At 43.9% G+C, this 19359-nt stretch overlaps 1 protein-coding gene across 3 annotated transcripts in view; it reads left to right on the top strand.

Annotated features, from left to right (window-relative positions):
* Positions 1 to 833: 833 nt before the first annotated feature.
* TBPL1 (TATA-box binding protein like 1) overlaps positions 834 to 19359 on the top strand; it is a 270644-nt gene continuing 252118 nt past the window's right edge. Inside the window, exon 1 of one of the 3 annotated variants that reach the window (XM_069607406.1) lies at positions 834 to 1048. The gene's annotated coding sequence lies outside the window, so the exon portion shown is untranslated. Of the gene's footprint in view, positions 1049 to 1122; positions 1279 to 19359 lie in introns of those variants that run through there. The other 2 variants (XM_069607407.1, XM_069607408.1) reach the window with 2 other exon arrangements.

Raw genomic sequence — 19359 nt, 5'->3', positions numbered from 1 at the left:
GGACATTTTTTTTAATGAGGGTCTGTTGGCCAGAGGGTCCGGGGGAGGAGGGGAGAATGATACATGCCCCGAAGGAGGGTTGTGGAAGGTTGGTGACCTCACCAGTGAGTACTGAGACGAGGAAGAGGGGCGTGGAGGTAATGTGCAAGCAAAGGGTGGAAAACAGAACTACTGCAAACAAACGGACGCAGGGTACCCACGGCCCTCGTGAATATTGAAGACAGAGGAGAACTGCACAGTTCCCACTTGTGTGAATTGTGGCCATCTTAGAAAGACACACACACACTTCTACTTACGTTGAAATCTGGTCACATATTATTGAAATCAAAAGTATTTGGGTTTTAATAGGAACATTTTATGATCTTTGCAAAGATGACCAAGTGTATCGACATAAAATCGATCAATTCAAATATGTTAATGTATTACGAAAAACAGTCTATTTTAATCCACGACATGGCACGTAACAGTTCTTGCGTTTATAGCTTGCAAGAACACTATGTTCATAATAGCTTCCACATCCAATCGGAACCCAATCCTTGGTTAGCCGTCTATTTTCAACTGCTGACTAGTATCAGAGGAGTGGGACCTGCAACTTGGTGTATTTGGTGTCAATATACTAAAATGTCCAACAATTGCTTTCACTACAGCAATCTTTCAAATACTGCTTTTGATATAGGTTTACAATGTTCGTAGCAATCCGTTTTAAGATCAACTTTAGTAATAGTTTACAGTAAATGAGTTATGGTTGATCATAACCTCCATGTGCTGATGTGCACTGTTCCAAGATGGCCGCCAATTGTACAACAATGTGCTAGCCGTGCGCTCAACCCATATTCGTTCTTCTTTCATGTCTATGTTTTTTCCATGGCTTTGCGTTTCACGGGCTATTGCTACTGACAGGGAGGTAGAAGAGGCGGTGTTGGAGGCCTCTGGGCCGTACACAAAACAAAGCGGGTAGGCGCGAGGGCCGCGGCGGTTGAGCGCAGAAGGAGGTGCTCGCCGTCTGAACAACGGACGGACCCATGGGGAGCTTGTGCCACCCTCAACGGTAAAACCCGGGAAGGCAAGGGGAAGCAATCGTGATCAACAAACGGGGCGGAGAGCACTTGATGGCCTGTTTTACACAGGACAGTACGGGGAACTCAGAACCCGGTGCATGTACATCTGCTGTAGGACTAGCAAAGACAGGAAGGGTATACGCGGGGACAGGCTACGCCGATCCTTATCCAGGACATCTAACCTCCCTAAAAGACGAACAGTTGGGCTTGGACACTTAAAGTAACTTGTCATTTCTTCCCATCATACGTTAACGGCTTCATGTTTGTACTGAAGGCGATGTATAAGACGGGTTCTCCCACATAAATGCATCCTATTTAGCTTTGCGAGTTACGGTTTTGACGAATACATGATGTACTTAATGCTTTGTTAGTCCATGCTCTGTCTGTCTATACGTACCTTGATCTGTGCCCCTCAGTAACCTGCTCGCCCTTCTAATTTGCACCTCATTCACTCATGATTTTTTTGAGTATCTAGTCGGAACATGTGGATATCGTGCTAAAACTGCTGAATGCATTGTTGCAGCCAAATGTTACACTTTTCCCAAAAATCGTATTTCATGTTCATAAAGTCGCCAACCCATAATTCCAGTTTTGAGTCAAGAACATATAAAGCCCAATAAGCACCATACACTTCAATGGGCTCTCACCCCCACACCCCCTCTCCAAACACAAAATGGTGTGTTTTTCACCCAGCGTAGGGTGAGAGCTACGCTATACAAAAAGAAATTATCATAAAAATGCAACAAAAACGAAGATGTACACAATTCTACAGTGTGAGTCAATGTTAGTCAAGGAGTAGTAAGACTGAATCACTTTTAGCATAAAACATGAATCTAGATTGATCAGATTAATTCTGATCAAAGCTGGACACAGAACTTGCTATTGAAATTGGTCACAGAGTGTCGCAGCTATGTTCAACACCTTCACTGGGGCCGGATAAAATGGGTTCGTGCTCTTATTTGTTTGTTCATTCACGTTTTTCCATCATGTTCAAAAAAAGTTATTGGCTAACTGTAGGAGAATACAAGAAAGGATGTACCGTTAATCCTTTTTGCCAGATCCAGAAGTACTGGGAGTCATTGCACATTACTTTCTTTTTCTGCTATCCCAAAGGTTACCAATTTGATTTTGGCACAAATAAATCCCAATGTAACATATACAAAATACATCAATTTAACAATACCCTAATGGTTAGTCTAAATTTGTTTTTATTGTGATCTAGTTAAAATCGACATTTTATCAATTTCAAACAGCCCTCTAGCACAGTTTCTCTAATTCATGATTGTGTCTGAAAACAATTTTAAAAAAATCAACACATTTCATTAGCGACTAAATCTATCAAATTTGACCCAATTTACTACTCCTCTGGTATGAGTTAAAAATACAAGCTAAAAATTAAGTAAACAATCCTTTAAGAAATGTTGCTATTATGGATGTTGACTTGGGAGGATAGCTCGGGGGCAACGTGTTAGCCTTGGAAGCAAGACGACGCAGAGCAACACAGGTTCGATCCCCGGGTCTGCGCTTAGAAACCTCTGGGTATTCAGATCTATCATATCATACCTGTTGAAATCCTAACCCAAAGAGGTTCCTCATCAACCATTCTAAGATCTTTCAAAGCATTTTCAAAATACAATTGTCACTTCTCTCGTATATCTGGGCAGTGGCATAAAATGTGCCATAAAGATTCTAGTCCCGATAGATTTTTAGAGAATCTACAGGTCGCATCTGGGCATTTTGCATTAATTCTCCTGTGAGTACTAAGTTCAACCTGAGGCATAGGAACTGTTGTCTCCATATCATATTTGGAAATCTATTTAAATAAGTGGGTAAACCGCCCCATTGCTTGTGTTCTAATAACAGGTAATGGTATAATTTATACTTTTCTACAGCCTTCCATGTGGCGCTCCAAGCCCAACTTTCTGTGTGGCGATCCAGTCCCAAGCCCAGAGCTTCATTTTCACCATAACTGGATTAGATGTAATTTCCTACAAACTTAAGTCCTCAGCATTTGATTACGTTTTATATACCTCGAAGAGTGCATTGCTTTTTAATTGCAGAAGTTCACATAGATCAGAATACAAAGAGCCCTTAGGATGGTTGAGAACTTTACCCAATAACGTGAGGGCACTCCACACGAATCTCGCTTTCATTGTAATTAGTCCTTGCTGCTATCTAATCACGGCCCTAGGGACACAATTAGTTAACCGAAGAATATTCCTTCAATCTCGGCCCAGTCTATCCGTTTATTTATTTTATTTGGATTTATAGAGCGCACGTCAGCCCGGGGGCATCGTGGCGCTTGTTAGACATATCTTAGTTGCATATACACGAGTAATACATAATTTACAGGAGCAAGTATGACATTGGTAATCCATATTATCGTTTCAAGGTCGTAGTTAATTTTTGTTATAGAACTTAACTACAGTTTCAAGTGAAAAACTACTGTATTTTGTTAGGATCTTGCACATTTTGGGTTTTATCACTTTGCCCTTGGAACACAAATATTCTCTAAGTGCTCCTTTATTTGGAGAGCAAAAATTCGTGGGGCCCTAAATAAATGAATCGATCTAACTTCTAAAGTTGAAGACCCAAGCTACTTGGTTTCGATGTACGTGCTAATGTCAACACTTTTGTTTTATTATTAATAATTAGACCATTCTCAGCTGCATAATCTCAGATGCCTCTGCATGCCAATTTGAGTATGATTGACAAGTAGGGCATTGTCAGCAAAAGCAAGCCACTTTAAGTGATGAGGACCAAGTTGAGCGGACGGCAAACCAGTTTATTTTTGTTGCTTATATAGCGCGCCAAGCCCAAAGGCATCTCGGCGCTTGCTTACATAAAAAGATTGCAATTGTTACAAAGGTTACAGGCATACATTAAAATGTACATTTCATATTGTAATTTATACGTTTTGCACTATTATATTTTGCAAATATATACATTTCTGGATGGCATTAGTACAGTGGGATGAGACTATAGTGGGTGCCAGTGTTGTTTGTTAGTTGTATAATTTGAGTAAAGAGGTGTGTTTTGAGTCGTTTCCTGAACATCCAAAAGGCGTCCTGGGGTCAGGCAGGACGTTCCGAAGTTTGCTGGCCATCGAGGGGAAGCTTCTACCACCCACTTTTTGGAGCTTGAATTTGGGGGTGACAAGGAGGTGCTTGTAGGCTGCTCTGGTGGGTCTGGATAATTGAGTTTTGGAAATTGTGTCTGCAAGATAGGGGGCTTCCCGGTGGAGGCATTTGTGAGTCAGCGTGAGCGTTTTGAACCATATCCGTTCTTGAATGGGTTACCAGTGGAGTTTGTCTGGTTTTGGAAATGTGTGCTGATCTGGCAATGTTAAGCGCTACTCTGATGGCGTTGTTTTGAAGAACCCGGAGTTTACGAATGTTGTAAGTCGAGGTGCTTGAGTATAAGGCCTTACAGTAGTCCAATCTGGTTGGCACTAGTGCTCTAGCCAAAGTGAAGCGGGTGTCTGGCGAGAGGAAGGGTCTTCAGGCGTTTATCAGTTTGCATGTGTAGGAGGTGGCAGGGCTGGTGGCGTTCACTTGTTTAGCTAGGGTGAGGGAGGAATCTTAAGTAGAAACCCAGAGTTTTAACCTGGTTGGAGACTGTGATGGTATTGCCATCAATGTTAAAAGGATTGAAATGCAGTGCTCAACTTTGCATGCCTGAGTTGAGAGCCTATGAGGAGGAGCTCAGGCTTGTCGTCATTGAGGCACAATCCGTGATGTGCCATAGGTAGATGGCATTGAGTGATGGTGTCAGTGGCATGGTCTCCCGTGATGGGTATGAGGACCTGGGTGCCGTCTGCGTAGTTGCTATACGTGACGCCCAGGTCATCAAGACTATCGAGCGGGGGCTTTTTAAAGATGTTAAAGTAGGTGACACGCATGAGCCTTGCGGTACTCCACAGGTGGGTGGGGCTTCTGCCTTGCGTGAGAAGACCTTCATGGTTCTGTCCAACGGGAAGGATTTTATCCACTGAGTGGCGTTGGGTGAGAATTGTGCGGCTGTGGTTAGGTGGTTGCATAGGATGTTATGGTCCACCAGATCGAAGGCAGTCAAGAGATCCAGTAGGAGGAGCAAGGCAAACTCTACAAGCTGGTCAGGTGGCACAGCGAGTAGAGCGCCCGCTTGACATCCGTGCAGAGCCTGCTGATGCAGGTTTGAATCCCGGCGGGGCCAAACTCAGCCTTCATCCTTCTGAGGTCGATAAATGAGCACCACACACCGTGGGTAATAATAAGCAGCGCTCAGATACCTGAGGGTTCGTAGCGCTATATAAATGACAAATTATTATTTTTTTTATTATTAAACTTCCCTTTAGATTTTTAATCGAAATGGGACGGTAGTGATGGGGCGGTAATTTGTAGAGCTGTTGGGGTCGAGGGAAGCTACATTTTTTTTAAATTTTTTTTTTAGAAAGGGTAGAACCCAAGCATTTTTTAGGTGCGTTGGGACGCAGTTGTTGCTGAACGAAGCATTGATGAGGTTGGTGATGAACGGGGCGAGTTGGGGGTGCGCAGTCCTTTGACTGTGGGTGGGCAAGGATACCCTTGGCATCTGTAAGGTTATTTAGCTTGAGATGATTTGGAGAACTTCAGTGTTGGTAACCTTTGAATTCGAATCGAGGCATTACCGAGCTGTTTGAGGTTTTAGATTGGTGATTGACTGTGGCGGATGGGTACGCTAGTATTTTCTTTTTTGCTGTTATTTTAGACTTGAGTTGAGAGATTTTTGCCCAGAAGTGCATGCTTAATGTCCAGGCAGCAGCTAGCGTTTTTGTTGCAGTTTTCCACAGGGGATATGGGGGGTTTCTTTCTCTCCAAGTATAGAGAATAGCGCCTTAAAGGTTGAGTTGGCCGTGGCTATTCTGTCATTGTAAATTGCGCTTTTGGTTTGGAGGACTTGTAGTTTAAATTCTCAAAGCAAGACAGTTATATTTAGTTTGGTAGGCCATTTCTTCCACAGGGCTTCAGCCTTTCTCTTTACTTTTCTTGGGGTATTGAGAGTGGGGGTGAACCATCCCTTTAGGTGAACAGGCTGTTTAGCTTTGTGAAGGGCAAGGGGGCCAGTGGGTCTATTGTAGCAAGCGTGGTGTCATTGTATTGTTTGTCAAGGAATTCACTGATATCTGAAATATAGATGTTGAATAAGCATGGTGCTAGGCTACAGCCCTTACGCAATCCCCTCAGTGTATTACTCCCCGTGGATAAACTCCCCTTCTGGTCCACTCTTACTTTTAGAGTGTTTTTGTAATTTTTTTTTTTTTTTTAATGCAAGTAGACTAGTATGGTTGAATAGGTCCCCTGGGAGTCCTCATTTCACAAGTTGGCTCCATAGCTTCTCTCTATTGATGGACATATGCTGAAGTGAAGTCCACAAAACATGTAGATATCTGTTGTATCTATCCTGCTTGGTTTAAATTGAAGCAGATTCAGAATTAATCGGGGTAGTGCCTACTATTTTCTAAAAGCTCTTTCTTTTAAAAACCTTCGGGTTAAACAGTAAATAAATAAATAAAGCTCTTTGAAACTTGTTCAAGTGCCCTGTTGGAGACCTTTCTTCCAACTCGTACAGGACTAGGGAACCGAACATTTTACTGTCTACATCCAGCAAAGTTTATCAGTCTATATCAGATATTCCCTATTCCCCCTTTTTAAAGATCGGACCACCTAAGAGTATTTCCAAGACTTGGCCACTTACCTAGTTGTAATGATTATTAATTAATACTTTATACAGGACATCTGCCCAACTACTTGGTATCTTGAAGAGCTACATTTGTAAGACGGTTCGGTCTGATAGCATGCACATTACTTACATTCTTAGTAGCCTTCAACACATTCGAGCTTAAGTGACCATCCGTAATCTCTCCAGTTCTCAAGATTCCTCATTGATGACAACACCGTCAGCATAACCTTTTCAAAAAAATAGTTGCCCATGTTACTTCTGGTACCAGATTCATGTACATTTTGACCTGTGAGGCTTCTATGCTGTTAATTACTGACCAGAATGTATCCACTTGTCTGGTCATCTTGATGTTTAAAATAAGTTCATCATCATTATGTGCCATTTAATATCTTTGTTCCCTCAGTAAAAAAAATGTTTATTTTTTTTTTTTTTTTATATTGCTTTGGTTGGCTCTCCTAACCAGAGTTTTTCTTTAGGGACTATTTGCAAGGTACTCGGATTTCTAATTTCCCTCCAAAGTTCCCTTTTTATATTAATTACATCTTAGCAGCAAGTACAGTTGATCTCATTCAGGCTATTGTTGCATAATATGCAAAAATGCAATTGCCTTGCCACCTTAACAACCAGAACCCAACATAACAACAATGCTTGCTTGTGCCGTCCAGATTCGATACTCTTGTTGCCCCTCTCTGAAGGGAGGCCCATCTCTGCTTCTGCATGCTACCCCTAGTAGAGTTGCTCGCCCAAACTCTAATACTGTGACATTTTCCCACTCTTTAACATTACATAATAGTTTATTAGTCATCTCACTGGGCCATATCATCAAAGGGGGCACCCATTTTTTGCGTCATCGCATTCAGACCATAATATTATTGCATCCCTCTGTGCACAGCCTTATACCAGACTGATGTCTCAGCAATGGACCATCTTTCAAGTCACTCCAACAAGCTTTGAACCGTGGGCCTGTCGGTGACTTCCACACCATTGCTATCCTGTGCTTTGCCAGTATGCAGCTAGGTCTATCATCTTAGTGACATGTGATGTTGTGCATCTGCAGGCTTACTACCAGTAAGCCAGCCTCTGGGGACCATACATCTCTAACTATTTTCCACCCTTTCTGCAATCCCTGACCAAAACTGCTGTATCGCCGGACACCTCCAAAACCTATGTATCATATCTTTTTTTGTCATCTGCACATCTAGGGCAACCTTGAGCAGTCACTCCAGTGAACCGTGTTGAAGAATCGGGTGTCATGTATGTTATTGGATTAACTTGAATCTGGCATTCATGGACACCTGTCCGGCCTATAATATCGCAGTGGCCCACTCAGCTCTGTAAAAATTCTCTTCCCAAGATTCGCCTTCCATTTATACTTCACTCAGTTCCCTTTTTCAGTAGTTTGCGCAGCATTTTACCATATAGTTTCTGATGCGATGAAGGTCACCTTTTCCTCGTCCATAGACAGAGGCCAGGGTTATGTTCAGGGAATAGGACTCTGAGATGCCCAGCAGCTTTCAGGTCCTGCTCCACATATTTCTGCACAATTTTAGAATGTGCTATCAGTCTCGTCTAGCCACAGTGCATTTTTCAAAAGGTACAGCCCCGCAGATGCCAGCAATAGTGTCTATTGTGGCCGTCCGGATGCAAACTGTATTGTATTGTAGTCATTTATATAGCGCAATTTTCCCATTTGTATGGCCCCAATGCACTTTGTGCTACGAATGCCCTTGGTGACCGAGTCCTGGTATGAGTGTAGACTTTAAGATGCATGTGTGCCTTCAGCCGTGGTTAGGACTTGTGGTTGGCTAGGCTGCAGTAAGTAAACCAAAAGGTCGACTAAGTGGGCGGGTACTGTCCGTGGTTAAGACAGAGCGCTAGTCCAGGAGAGACTGTGTGCCCAGCTAGTCTGAATTTGTTGTAGGTTGTCGCTGTGTACTAATGGCAGAGGTGTTGAGGCACGTCAGTGGTTTCAGTGCGATAAGTTATGTGAGCAGCTAGGCCAAATTTGACATAGCCGTAGCTGCATTATAGAGTGCATGGATGGCAAGCCATGCCTGGGTTAAGTGTCCACAGTCGTGGTGTGGTTATACATATCTTAAACTGGGAATCTTTCTGTTTTTTTAATAAAAAAAAAAACAAATACGTTCTGGCACTGGTCTGGTGACCGCCAAGTCTCCTGAGGCGACGGGATGGTCGTCCAAGTGCATCTTCTAGTGCGGGTAGAATGCTACTCTTGGAAAGGACCTGGATAATGGTATTCTTGGAGTGCAATAGGAAAGTTAGTTAAATATTCATAGCTCTCTCAGGAGCATCTTAGTGCGTCACCATTCCTACCCTCAACTCCATCTAAGTACATACCATGTCCTATAGCACAAGTAAAACTGGCCCACTTCCTCTCTACTACCTGTGAATCTACGAATCGGCGTTGCGAGTGCTTGTGTAAGCGCCTTTGATAATTGCAAAGGGCAATCCATTTAAGTGTGTGACATGTCCTGTCCTTAAACTAGGAGTGTCCCAATTGATACCTCTAGTGATCAGTCTAATCGAGCATTGTGTGTCTTTATGGCAAGCCCCCTTTGATATTAGATGGGGAAGGTCTGCCGGGCAACATCTCTTGATATTGTCTAGATGCTTTTCAGTGGCAACGTTCAAGGTACTATAAGATTTCCAGGTATTGTCTGGTGACCAGAGTGAACTAAATGGTGTTGGAGGTCCTAGGGGGTAGTGAGGGGTGTGGGGCTGGGGGCGTATTGTGGGGTGTGGGTGGTTTGTGTTCTCGACTGCGGGAGTGGAATGGGATGAATTTATCTCAGTGGACCACTGTGATCACTTCTGGCATCCGCTGTAACGTGAATTGTTAATTTTTCGGTGGGCCTGGGCCACTGCTTGTGTGCACAGAGCAGTCAAGGATAATGCAGACAGAAGATTCAGGAAGAGGCAGGGAATAGCCAAGTTTTAGGTACTTTCTGAATGAAAGGTGGTTGTTGATGCAGCGGATGTGGAGCAGTTGCGAGTTACAGATGGTGGCAGCTTGGAAGGAGCAGGAGGAACCTCAGTCTAGTGGGGTTACAACAGGGGAGAATAAGTGTTGTGCCTGATCTGTGTGTCCTGGAGGGTTGGTAGCGTACATTTTGTCTTGAAGGAATTTGGGACCTGTGTTGTGGATGGCACAGTGAGTAATTAATGCACATGAATTTAAAGGTAGTCCATCGACCAATAGGGAGCCAGTGTAGGACTCGGTGCGCGGCTTGCATGCTCTCTAGGAGAGAGGCCAATGAGCAGACATTCCGCAGCATTTTGGTTTCTTTGGAGTTTCCTAAGTTGGAACGCCGGTGCACCTAGATGGAGGCAGTCTGCGTAGTCTAAGCGGGCGAGGATGATGATGAGGATGGCAGAGGTTCGGTGTAGGTGGGTGAGGTAACGAAAGATTTGCCTGAGGATGCGTAGGTGGAAAAAGCAGGTTCTGGATACAGAGTTGATGTGTTGGGAGAGGGATAGATTTGGGTCCAGTGTGCATCTGAGGTTTTTCACTGGTGTAAGTTGTAGGTAGAGGGCCTAGAGAGTGAGGCCAGGGGATAGGTTGGAGAAGGAGAGCAGTTTTGCTGCCTAGTAGGATTTCTGTTCTGGGGTTGAGGAGGAGGTGGATGGTAGTCATCCAGTGGTCAATAGCACAGAATAGGTAATCGTACAGGGCGCCTGGCTAGGTCCTGATATGCCCAGGAGGGTGAATTTTTATTCAAACAATCGGGATGGGAGAACCACACATTAGAGATTCAGGAAATATTAATTTAATCTCTGAATTTTAGTAATGATACGTACAATATATCACTTATTTGCATAATGATAGATGGACAGACAGACAGATGCTTCTGCACAGGCTCTCCATGAATTGCTGACGCCATTCATTGACGCGCCCACCATCTGGAAACCCCGGTTCCAGATCTGGTACTTTGGACTAACATCCTTAGCCACAGTGGACCCTGGGCCACTGCCTTCACCAGAACCCACGCATGGTCGAAGACCCTCAGAAGCTTTTTACCTCCACACCGCTGGTCGTTCCACGATACCATACGACAGTGTTTCTTCCCTTTACCTCCATCCTGAAGAAGGCCATCCTAGCCACCTACGTCCAGCCCTCATACTCCGTGGCCGAAACACTACAGTGTCAATCTATGACACAACCTCACCCCATACTTACCTGTACTCACCTGTTGTGTTTTTTTCTTTTGACAATACCCATGGACCAACTTAGGTCCTGGGCTGCATTCACTCTTGTGTTGGGAACCTATGTTGATTGTGTATCCAAGAGATTTTGCACCACCAGAAGGCTAACACCCTTCACACTCTTGAGGGTGGTACCCAACGGTACACCTAAACACCAAATGTATAAAAATGTATAACTGTCCGTCTATCTATCATTATGCAAATAAGTGATATATTGTATGTATCATTACTAAAATTCAGAGATTAAATTACTATTTCCTGAATCTCTAATGTGTGGTTCTCCATCCCGATTCTTTGTTTGAATATACAGTCAATAGCACAGAGGCATGATGAAAGTTCTGGACACGTGGTGCCTGGTGATTTGGGGATTTTGTGGATGATCTGGGCGTCATCTGCGAAGTTGTAACAGATGAGGTTGTGGGAGTGGATGAGTGCAGGGAGTGGGCTAGAATAGATATGTAAGGGGGGAAATGGGGATGTTCCCTGCAGAACCCCTTTTGGCACTAGGTGGAGGTGAAAGGGTGGAGGAGCATGATTTGCGAGCGATTAGAGATGGAGGAGATCCATGTGAGAGCAGTGTTCTTGATTACTAAGCAGTGTAGTCTGTCTAGGAGTATGGTGTGGTCAAGTATTGCAGGTGGCTGAGAGGTCAAGAAGAATGAGCACAGTGCATCCTTCCACATCTGCTGTTCTTTTTTTTGGCCATCCCAAATGGACACCAGGGAGGACTAATTTAACCGGAGGGTTCTCAAGCCGGATTGTGCTGGGTCAAGATGGTTGTTGGCTTCAGTGAAGTGGCAGAGCTAGTTGTATGCTGTGCGATCCATGAGTTTGGCCATGAAGCGGGTGTTGAAAATTATAGTGGCTCACTATAGGGCACAGTTCAACAGTTAGCCACTGTTGTGCCCCGTAGTTAGCTTGTGTTGAACTGTGCTTCACCCCATAGTTAGCTAGTGTTAGGTAAGATTCCTTTTTTCTGCACCTTTCCTTCCGTTTCTATGGACCCCAAACATTTTGCTTTTATTTTTGTATCTGATCTGCTCTTTTTACAGTCTAGGGAAGCCTTCAGCTTCATTGCACTAACATTTGCTCATCTGTTATGGGGAAACTGACATGTCCTTCAGGCTGCTGGTACTGGGAAACATTGTTTCCTTTAGTCTAGTTACTTTGTTACTACTTTTAGTAACGTGTTATCTTATACAATGGGGTAAACATTTTGTTTTGCCTTATACTCTCACTAACGGATGGCAGCAGGGACTCTTTTTACAATAATTTCTCGGGTGGATTTCATTTTAGCCTTTCCGCGTTAACCACGTTTGGCTACTAACTTGGGCTAGTAGTCAAATATGGCCATGCCACAAGATTTTTCTTGTCCGTGTGTGTGTGTGTGTGTGTCAGATCTGTCATTGGCTAGTGGGGGCTGCTGCTCTTACCTGGCTTTTTTGATTAGAAGAGGACCCCTGCACCCACTCGAGAGATCCTGGAAGAAACAAAAGTAGCCAAGACTCCTGTCTAGCTACAAGACTTGCAAGGAAACCGTGGACCCGTCGTAAAAAGGCTTGATGACCAACTTCTGCTGTGGCCCTGGTAGAGCCCTGACCTGTGGAAGATATCCAGCAGTCCTGCGGAGGAGCTGCAACACTTCTAGTGGAGGAAACATCGGAAGTGACACAGGACTGCCCTGTGGCTGACCAGCTCTGAGTTTGGGCTACCGTGCTACAGACGTCAGTTTTGAGTTGAGGCCTGGAAATTGGGGGATCCTCAGCTTGTGCAACACGACTTATCATTGCAAAATTTCATGGTCCCCACATCAAGGGGACCCGAGATAGGAGGCAAGGTCTGTCCGCGGCAAGTGAATCCCTTTGCGTTGCTGTGCAGCAATGGCCGTCCGAATTTGCTTACCTGCATCCATTCTTGTCCTGAGAGGGGCCCTCCATAGAGTTTTGCTGCAGTTTTACACGGGGAGCCCTTGCATCAGACACTGACCAGAGATATGCTCAAACCTGCAACCCCTGGGGATCAAGTGCTGGCGCTGACGATGGGGAAAAGTTTCCTTGGACTGACTTCAACCGACCTGCCAAGTCTCATGAAAAATCGGAGTACAGGGGCTGAGCTATATGATACTTACCTGCCCCCTAAACTCCCTTTTAAAAGTTTTCTAACTTAACTTTTCAAACACTTTGCCTTTGCCATTGCTTGTTCACAAAAGCAACTCCAAAAGTTGGGAACACGTTTGTTAGCTAGTTTAACTCATCTTCTGACACTTGGAACTGTTCACTGGACCCCAGAGACAATGCCTTCATGTTTCCAGCTGTGTGACACTTTGCTTAACCTTTGGGCACTATGGCCCCAGACAACTTACAGTTGGACTTCTGAAGTTAGGGATGATTCTCTGTGGACTTGTAGTGCTAATACACTTTCAGGGGTTTGATATGTATTTTGCCCTATGCCACACATTTCATACATTTATATAATATTTAGTATTGGGTGATATTACCTGTTGGTAGTCATTTTTCACTGTTATTTGGCTGTAAGTAAAGAAGTATTTTTATACCTGTTTGTTCCTTGACTGCTTTGCTGAGTGTGCTCATTGTGGACCGCTTACAAGCTCACTCCCTTGTGAGACTTCGGCTAGACCACTCGCTTTGCTACCTTGAACTGATTTGGCTAAAGCTCCACAGAGTTGTCCCTGTCACAATATAGGTTGGCCTTCTATACATCTGTCCACCAGGCCAGTATAGCAAATCATTCCTAACAATTGTGTACAGTAGTGGGATGACCCTTTCCACTTAACCTGTGGTTGAGGGTCAGTATTGGGTACCTCAGTCTTGTACACTGGTGGAGTGTCTGGATAACACTTAAATAGTGATCTTTGACTTCCTTGTAGTTGTGTCACCTACTAGATTTGATTAGGAAACAATTACTTTCACTCTTCAAAAGTGGATCACTGCAAAAAGTTGTGTGGTGATAGAGGCCTGACAGACTCTGGCACCTAAGCTGAACTAATTGTAAACATTCTGGATTTTAAGAGTACCTCTCCTAACTAATGGTACTGATAGCGGAGCTGTTGGGGAGAATTCTCAAAAATGTGTTACTTCCCTCCACCTTAGAGACCCCCAGCAACTTTGCTGGATTTTGAGGCCTTTTTTGAAGAAAAAAAATTGATTTTTTTTCCCGGGCTAGAGAGACCCTTTTTACCACTCTTGTGTGTATTTTAATGTGATTTTCTTTTATTTTTTGATATATATATTGTTTCTTTTTGGTTGTGGATTCTAACCAACTCCATAGGCATCATCTTTTACAATTGTCACAAAGCACCTTCAGTGCAGTGCCACAGGGAAGTCTTCCAGATTTCCCATGGTTTAAATACCTTCTCTGGGATCAACTACCCTTTCTCAGAGCAATGGAGTGAAATTGGCTTCACTTAGTCCTGTAAAATTCTAGACCTAGAGTGCTGGAGGGGTTACTTAGTATCCCCTGTGTCTAGTTACTCTTGTAGCATTTATGTTACCCTTTCCTCTCAGAATGTCTGGTGGCAGTGGTTTTTGCATGAACTACCATGATTCACCCTGACCACGAACTGTTCGCAGCTCCGGTAATGTTAAATCACAGGAGCCATGTTTTTCAAAATGGCGCTGAGCCTCCTTTGTTAAAACGGTCCCCGGTCTTCTTTTTTCGCCATTTCTTTGTGGAAAGTCTTTCTCTGCGTGCCAAACCAGGTTTGGTCTTCTTGTTCATTCGCCTTTGGCAGGCTTCAGGAGTGAAACCCGCCTTGGTTCCAGAGGGTCTAGGGTAGGCAGGAAGTGAGGGAGGTGCCCAAAACTCCCTGTGCTTAATCTCCTAGGAGACCCAAATGCACTCTGTGGTGATTGGCTGGCCAATCTGCTGGGTGAGTGACGGCTAGGCTGGAATGAATAGGAGGGAACTGAATAAAAGGAGAGTCTCTCTCTCTCTCTCTCTTGGCTTGGAAGGCAGAGTCGACCACTGGACGAAGAAACCGAAGAAGAGCTTGAAGACACTCCTGCTGCAACTCCTGGACTGTTGGTTTGCCCGGTGAAGCCCTGCTGCAGTGACTGCTTGCCAAGTTTGCATCGACAGAGAAGCCCTGCAAGGACGATTTCCCCCTTTTGAGTTGGTGGGACCAATCAACTCCCAGGTAAGCCACCTGGACACCCATCTCGGAGCTGGTTGAATTTCCTCAGAGTTGCTGCAGGAAACCGTAGAGCCAGGGAGACGGACACCAGATTGTGTGCGTTGCTTGTAAACTGGCCTAAAGCTTTTGGAAGATCCTCCAACTCCCACAAAGCAGGACTGACCAAGCCTGACCCACCTCAGTCGAGTGCGGGATCTCAGATATGAGGAAAGTCCATGACGGCCAGGAACCGCGCTTATTGCTATTTGCTGTACCACAATAGCTGAAACGCCAAACAGCCACTGAAAGTAAAGTTTGACAGTGTCAGTGCAGTGCAGGACTCCCCGACATCCTCCCTCTTAACCGTACGACTGAGGCCCAGGAACAGTGAGACCTGCAGAGCTGCACAGGAACAGAAGTCTTCAGCTGCATCTTTTCTTCTTTACCAAGGTACTGTAAAACAAGTCTAAGAGAACTTATTACCTCTTACTGAAGTGCTTGTAACTTCCACAACTCACAAGTCTAATCAGCTTGTGGCCCTACAATTGGTTCCTCTTTTCGTCAGACTCCTAAGAACTTGTGCAAATACTTTTTCCATTACTTAGCAGAAGTGCTTTATCCCATCCATGACCTTTGCCCATTGACTTTGGCTTAGCCAATTGAATTTAATGACTCCTCTAGTGGACGTATTTGCCCTGCTTATGACTATTTGTAATTTCGTGTGTTCTAATAACCTTTGCCTTTTACCAAACTTTTAAGAAGTGTTCTGAATGCCAACAGTAGGATATTAATGTCCCCAGCACCCTTGTTATTGAAGTTACCTGTAGGTGTAGGCTGTGTCTGCGGGCCATCCCAAAAGGGTCTTGTTTGATTCAGAAACTGAGTGTACAGTATTGAAGTATATTTGTGTTACTATTCTATTGCTCCCTTCTGAAGAAGGCTTTATAACTGACGGATACATTATTAATTGTTTATGCACGAAACCTTGAGTGTAAGAGTATTTGAATACCTGTAACTGTGAATCTTTGTGAAACTCCACTACAGCTCACATTTTCCCTCTTGAGATCCGCCTGGCTGCTCAACACGCTACCAAAACTGTAGTACAAGCTTGTACCAAAGGTTGGGTTGCCTATACCTGTAGTCATAGTTGCTTGTATTGTTCCCAGAGGGTACTTCATTCAAATTTTGCCGGACACGAGCTTAGGGTTGGACCGAGCAACAGTAATGGAGTTGCTGCCACGGCAGCTACTAATGTTAAGGATGAGGAGGAAGATGGTGAATCCTCTGGACTATATTCTGTCACAACCTCAGAGACTGAGGCAATGTTTGACTTAAACAAATAAAATATACTTTGAAAGATTTGAGAGGCAGAAGGACAGATATCACCATATGGAGCTTTCCAAGCTTCAGGCTTCACAAAGTTCTTCCAGAGGATTTGGAGATGATTCAGGGTCTTTTTTACATCCAAGATTCCCAAAAGATCTGCTAAATGTGTATAATATAATTGATTGCCTTGTATTTGTTCTTCCAATTTTGTTTTTTATTGGCATTTTGTATTAATGACCGACATTTCCCTCCTCCCCCACCCCCTTGTGTTCTCTGCTGTGCATACATTAAATAAGCTGTGGAACAGGCAGCCAAATAAATTCAAATACAATTCATACGCTCCGTCAAGCAGTTCCCAATATACAAAGATTTTAAGGACAGTAGGCTACATTATAATCGCAATACCGAAAGTTCAGCACCAAGGTCCAGTCTTTTCTGAATATGGTTTGTTGCACCTGTATGTAATACGGAATTCCAAACCTTTGAAGACCATTAGTGTGAGGTGGTTCTTTTGTTTTCCGCTTTGAGCGATCACCAACAGGGCTGCCAGCTGTAGTACAGCAAATGCCTTTGACACTTGTTTGGAGCTTTGACAAAAATGTTCTTCCAATACACCCAAAAGATAGGATCTTGGATCTAGGTTCTTGCAAACGAAACATTTGTACCATACATTTATTAACCTCTTCCCTGTATTTATCTAGCTGTGGACAACTCCACCATATGTGTTTCCAATCACCCACTTCTCCACACTCCCTTCAACACTTGTCTGAGATGGAGGGTTTCATTCTCTTTAGGCGAGCCAGTGTATAGTGCCATTGCACAATTATTAACTTATACCAGAATTCCCTTATTTGGATTGACTTGGGGAATCTAAGTATAACTTGAATCTAGGTATAGCTTTCCATAATACCTTCTGGTATTTCCTCCCCCAATGTCAGATTCTAACCTGCTTTAGAGGCCAATGAGAGTCTCTAGAGAGGGTCCACCAATAATTTCTGTATATTGGAAATGAGAGCTTTATTTACTGGGTTAGATGTCGCATACTTTTCAAAGGGCGTAAGTTCTCTCGCTGCCGCCTTGCGTACCGATGGGGCTAGGATACATTGCCTAACTTGGAAGTATTGAAAAGGACTAGTTTACCGAAATCCTGCTTGCATCGTATAAAAGATTTAGGGTAATTCCTCTGAAACATATCACTAAGCCTCTTGTATCCTGCGTATTTCCATTCCGTGAATGCATTGGGTTCAAGATCTGGGGTGAATTGAGGATGGAAAAATATAGGGGAGGAAAAGGTCATCAATTGCTCTACCAAACGCGTAATTACGCGTGCATGCATATTCGGGGGTCGATCTACTTTAGGCAACTACAATTTATCCCCTATAGTTGCGGTCCCCCGCCGCCTACGTCTGTACCCGTCTTTTCCCTGTGTTGCTTGCACACCAGTCTTTGAGAACCTGGATTTGTGCTGCCTGGTAGCATGTTAAAAAAAAAAAAAAATATATATATATATCATTTTTTCAGATGAATGCATAGATTGTTCAGTGCAACTTCTGGAAAAACCTTACAGGAACCCTGATGGGTAAAGTATGAAACGTGTATAACACTTTGGGAAGTGTAACCTTTTTTGCCGTGTTGATTCTCCCTGGCCACAAGAATGTAGGAGGACCCCACCTTAATAATTGTGACTTGATTTCTGTCAACAAAGGGGGGTAGTTGGCTTCATATAAACCCTAGATTTGAAGAGTTATAGAAACCCTTGTAAACATTTTGGAATAACTCCCTAAGTAGATATTCCAAAATGTCGCACTCCATCTCTATCTTAACTGTACCTTTAGCCATTTCCTTAACAGTCCCCCAAAAAGTCTCTTTACAGCAACTTATTTTGAATATTTAGGGTTGGGTACTCTGTTTTCTTCTCTGCCGATCAATTAAGGACCATTCACAAGATGCAGTCCACTTGGTATGATGTCCTGTTATGTCGTCCACTCCTCCCGTTGTTACTGTAGCTGCCTCTTCTTCAATTTGAAGCAACGTGATGCCCTCCTCTCTGGATGTGATCCTATGCTGATTTCCATCCAGTGGAAAAAAGCAAGCCATATGGGAAGGTCCATCTGTACTTAATGATGCGAGCCTGGAGTGTTCTCACCACCTCCTGCATTTCTCAATGCCTTAACAGTGAGAGGTCCTGATACAATGCGGTGGAGATCCAACTGTATGTGATCGGCAACGCATTTCTTGCCTCTCGCAATATTAGTTCCTTTTGCTGGTATTGTGTGCATGCTGCCAACGCATCACGTGGATGTACCCCCGTTTCTATCCTTTTTGGTCCCATCCTGTGGACCAGATCTAATGGGACGGTCGTGGGTTCTTCACCTGCAATTAGATTCAAGTCTGAATCCGAAACAGATTTGGGGAGATATTTAAGCGCCTGGATCGATGGTTTTTTTTTTTTTTTTTTTTCGGTTTTCCTATCAAATTTCCAAGTTATGCTTTGCCCTTGACAGTTCTTCTAGAGCTATAGCCGTGCATTTACGGTCTTCCATTAGTTCTTGAATTGCCCGCTCATTGGTGTCTACGCGCTCCCCTAGCGAAGACATTTATTTGCTGAAGTCGGCAAGTGAATGTCTGATGTCCAAAGTGAATGATGTAAACAGTAACTGAAAAGAGGCTGGAAACATTTCAAGTCCTGAAGCTTTTGTTAAAGTCCTCCTTTAGAAGCAGCCATGTCTAAATCTTCTGTGGAAGGAGCAGATCGGAGTTGAAGTGCTGCTGATCCGGCAGGCAATGGGATTTCTGAACGCTTTCTCCAAAGGACTAGGCTGTTTAGAGCAAGGCTGTATGTACCTGGCCAGGGTCTGCTTCCGCCTACCACCAGGCATGTGCTTGGAGCCTTGGGTCCAATATGTCTTGCGTCCCCAC

Source organism: Ambystoma mexicanum, chromosome 4q (genome assembly GCF_040938575.1).
Source record: "Ambystoma mexicanum isolate Mex_15411 chromosome 4q, UKY_AmexF1_1, whole genome shotgun sequence".
Taxonomy (NCBI): domain Eukaryota; kingdom Metazoa; phylum Chordata; class Amphibia; order Caudata; family Ambystomatidae; genus Ambystoma; species Ambystoma mexicanum.
Note: the sequence above shows the minus strand (reverse complement) of the source record. Positions and strands in the feature narration are given on the sequence as shown.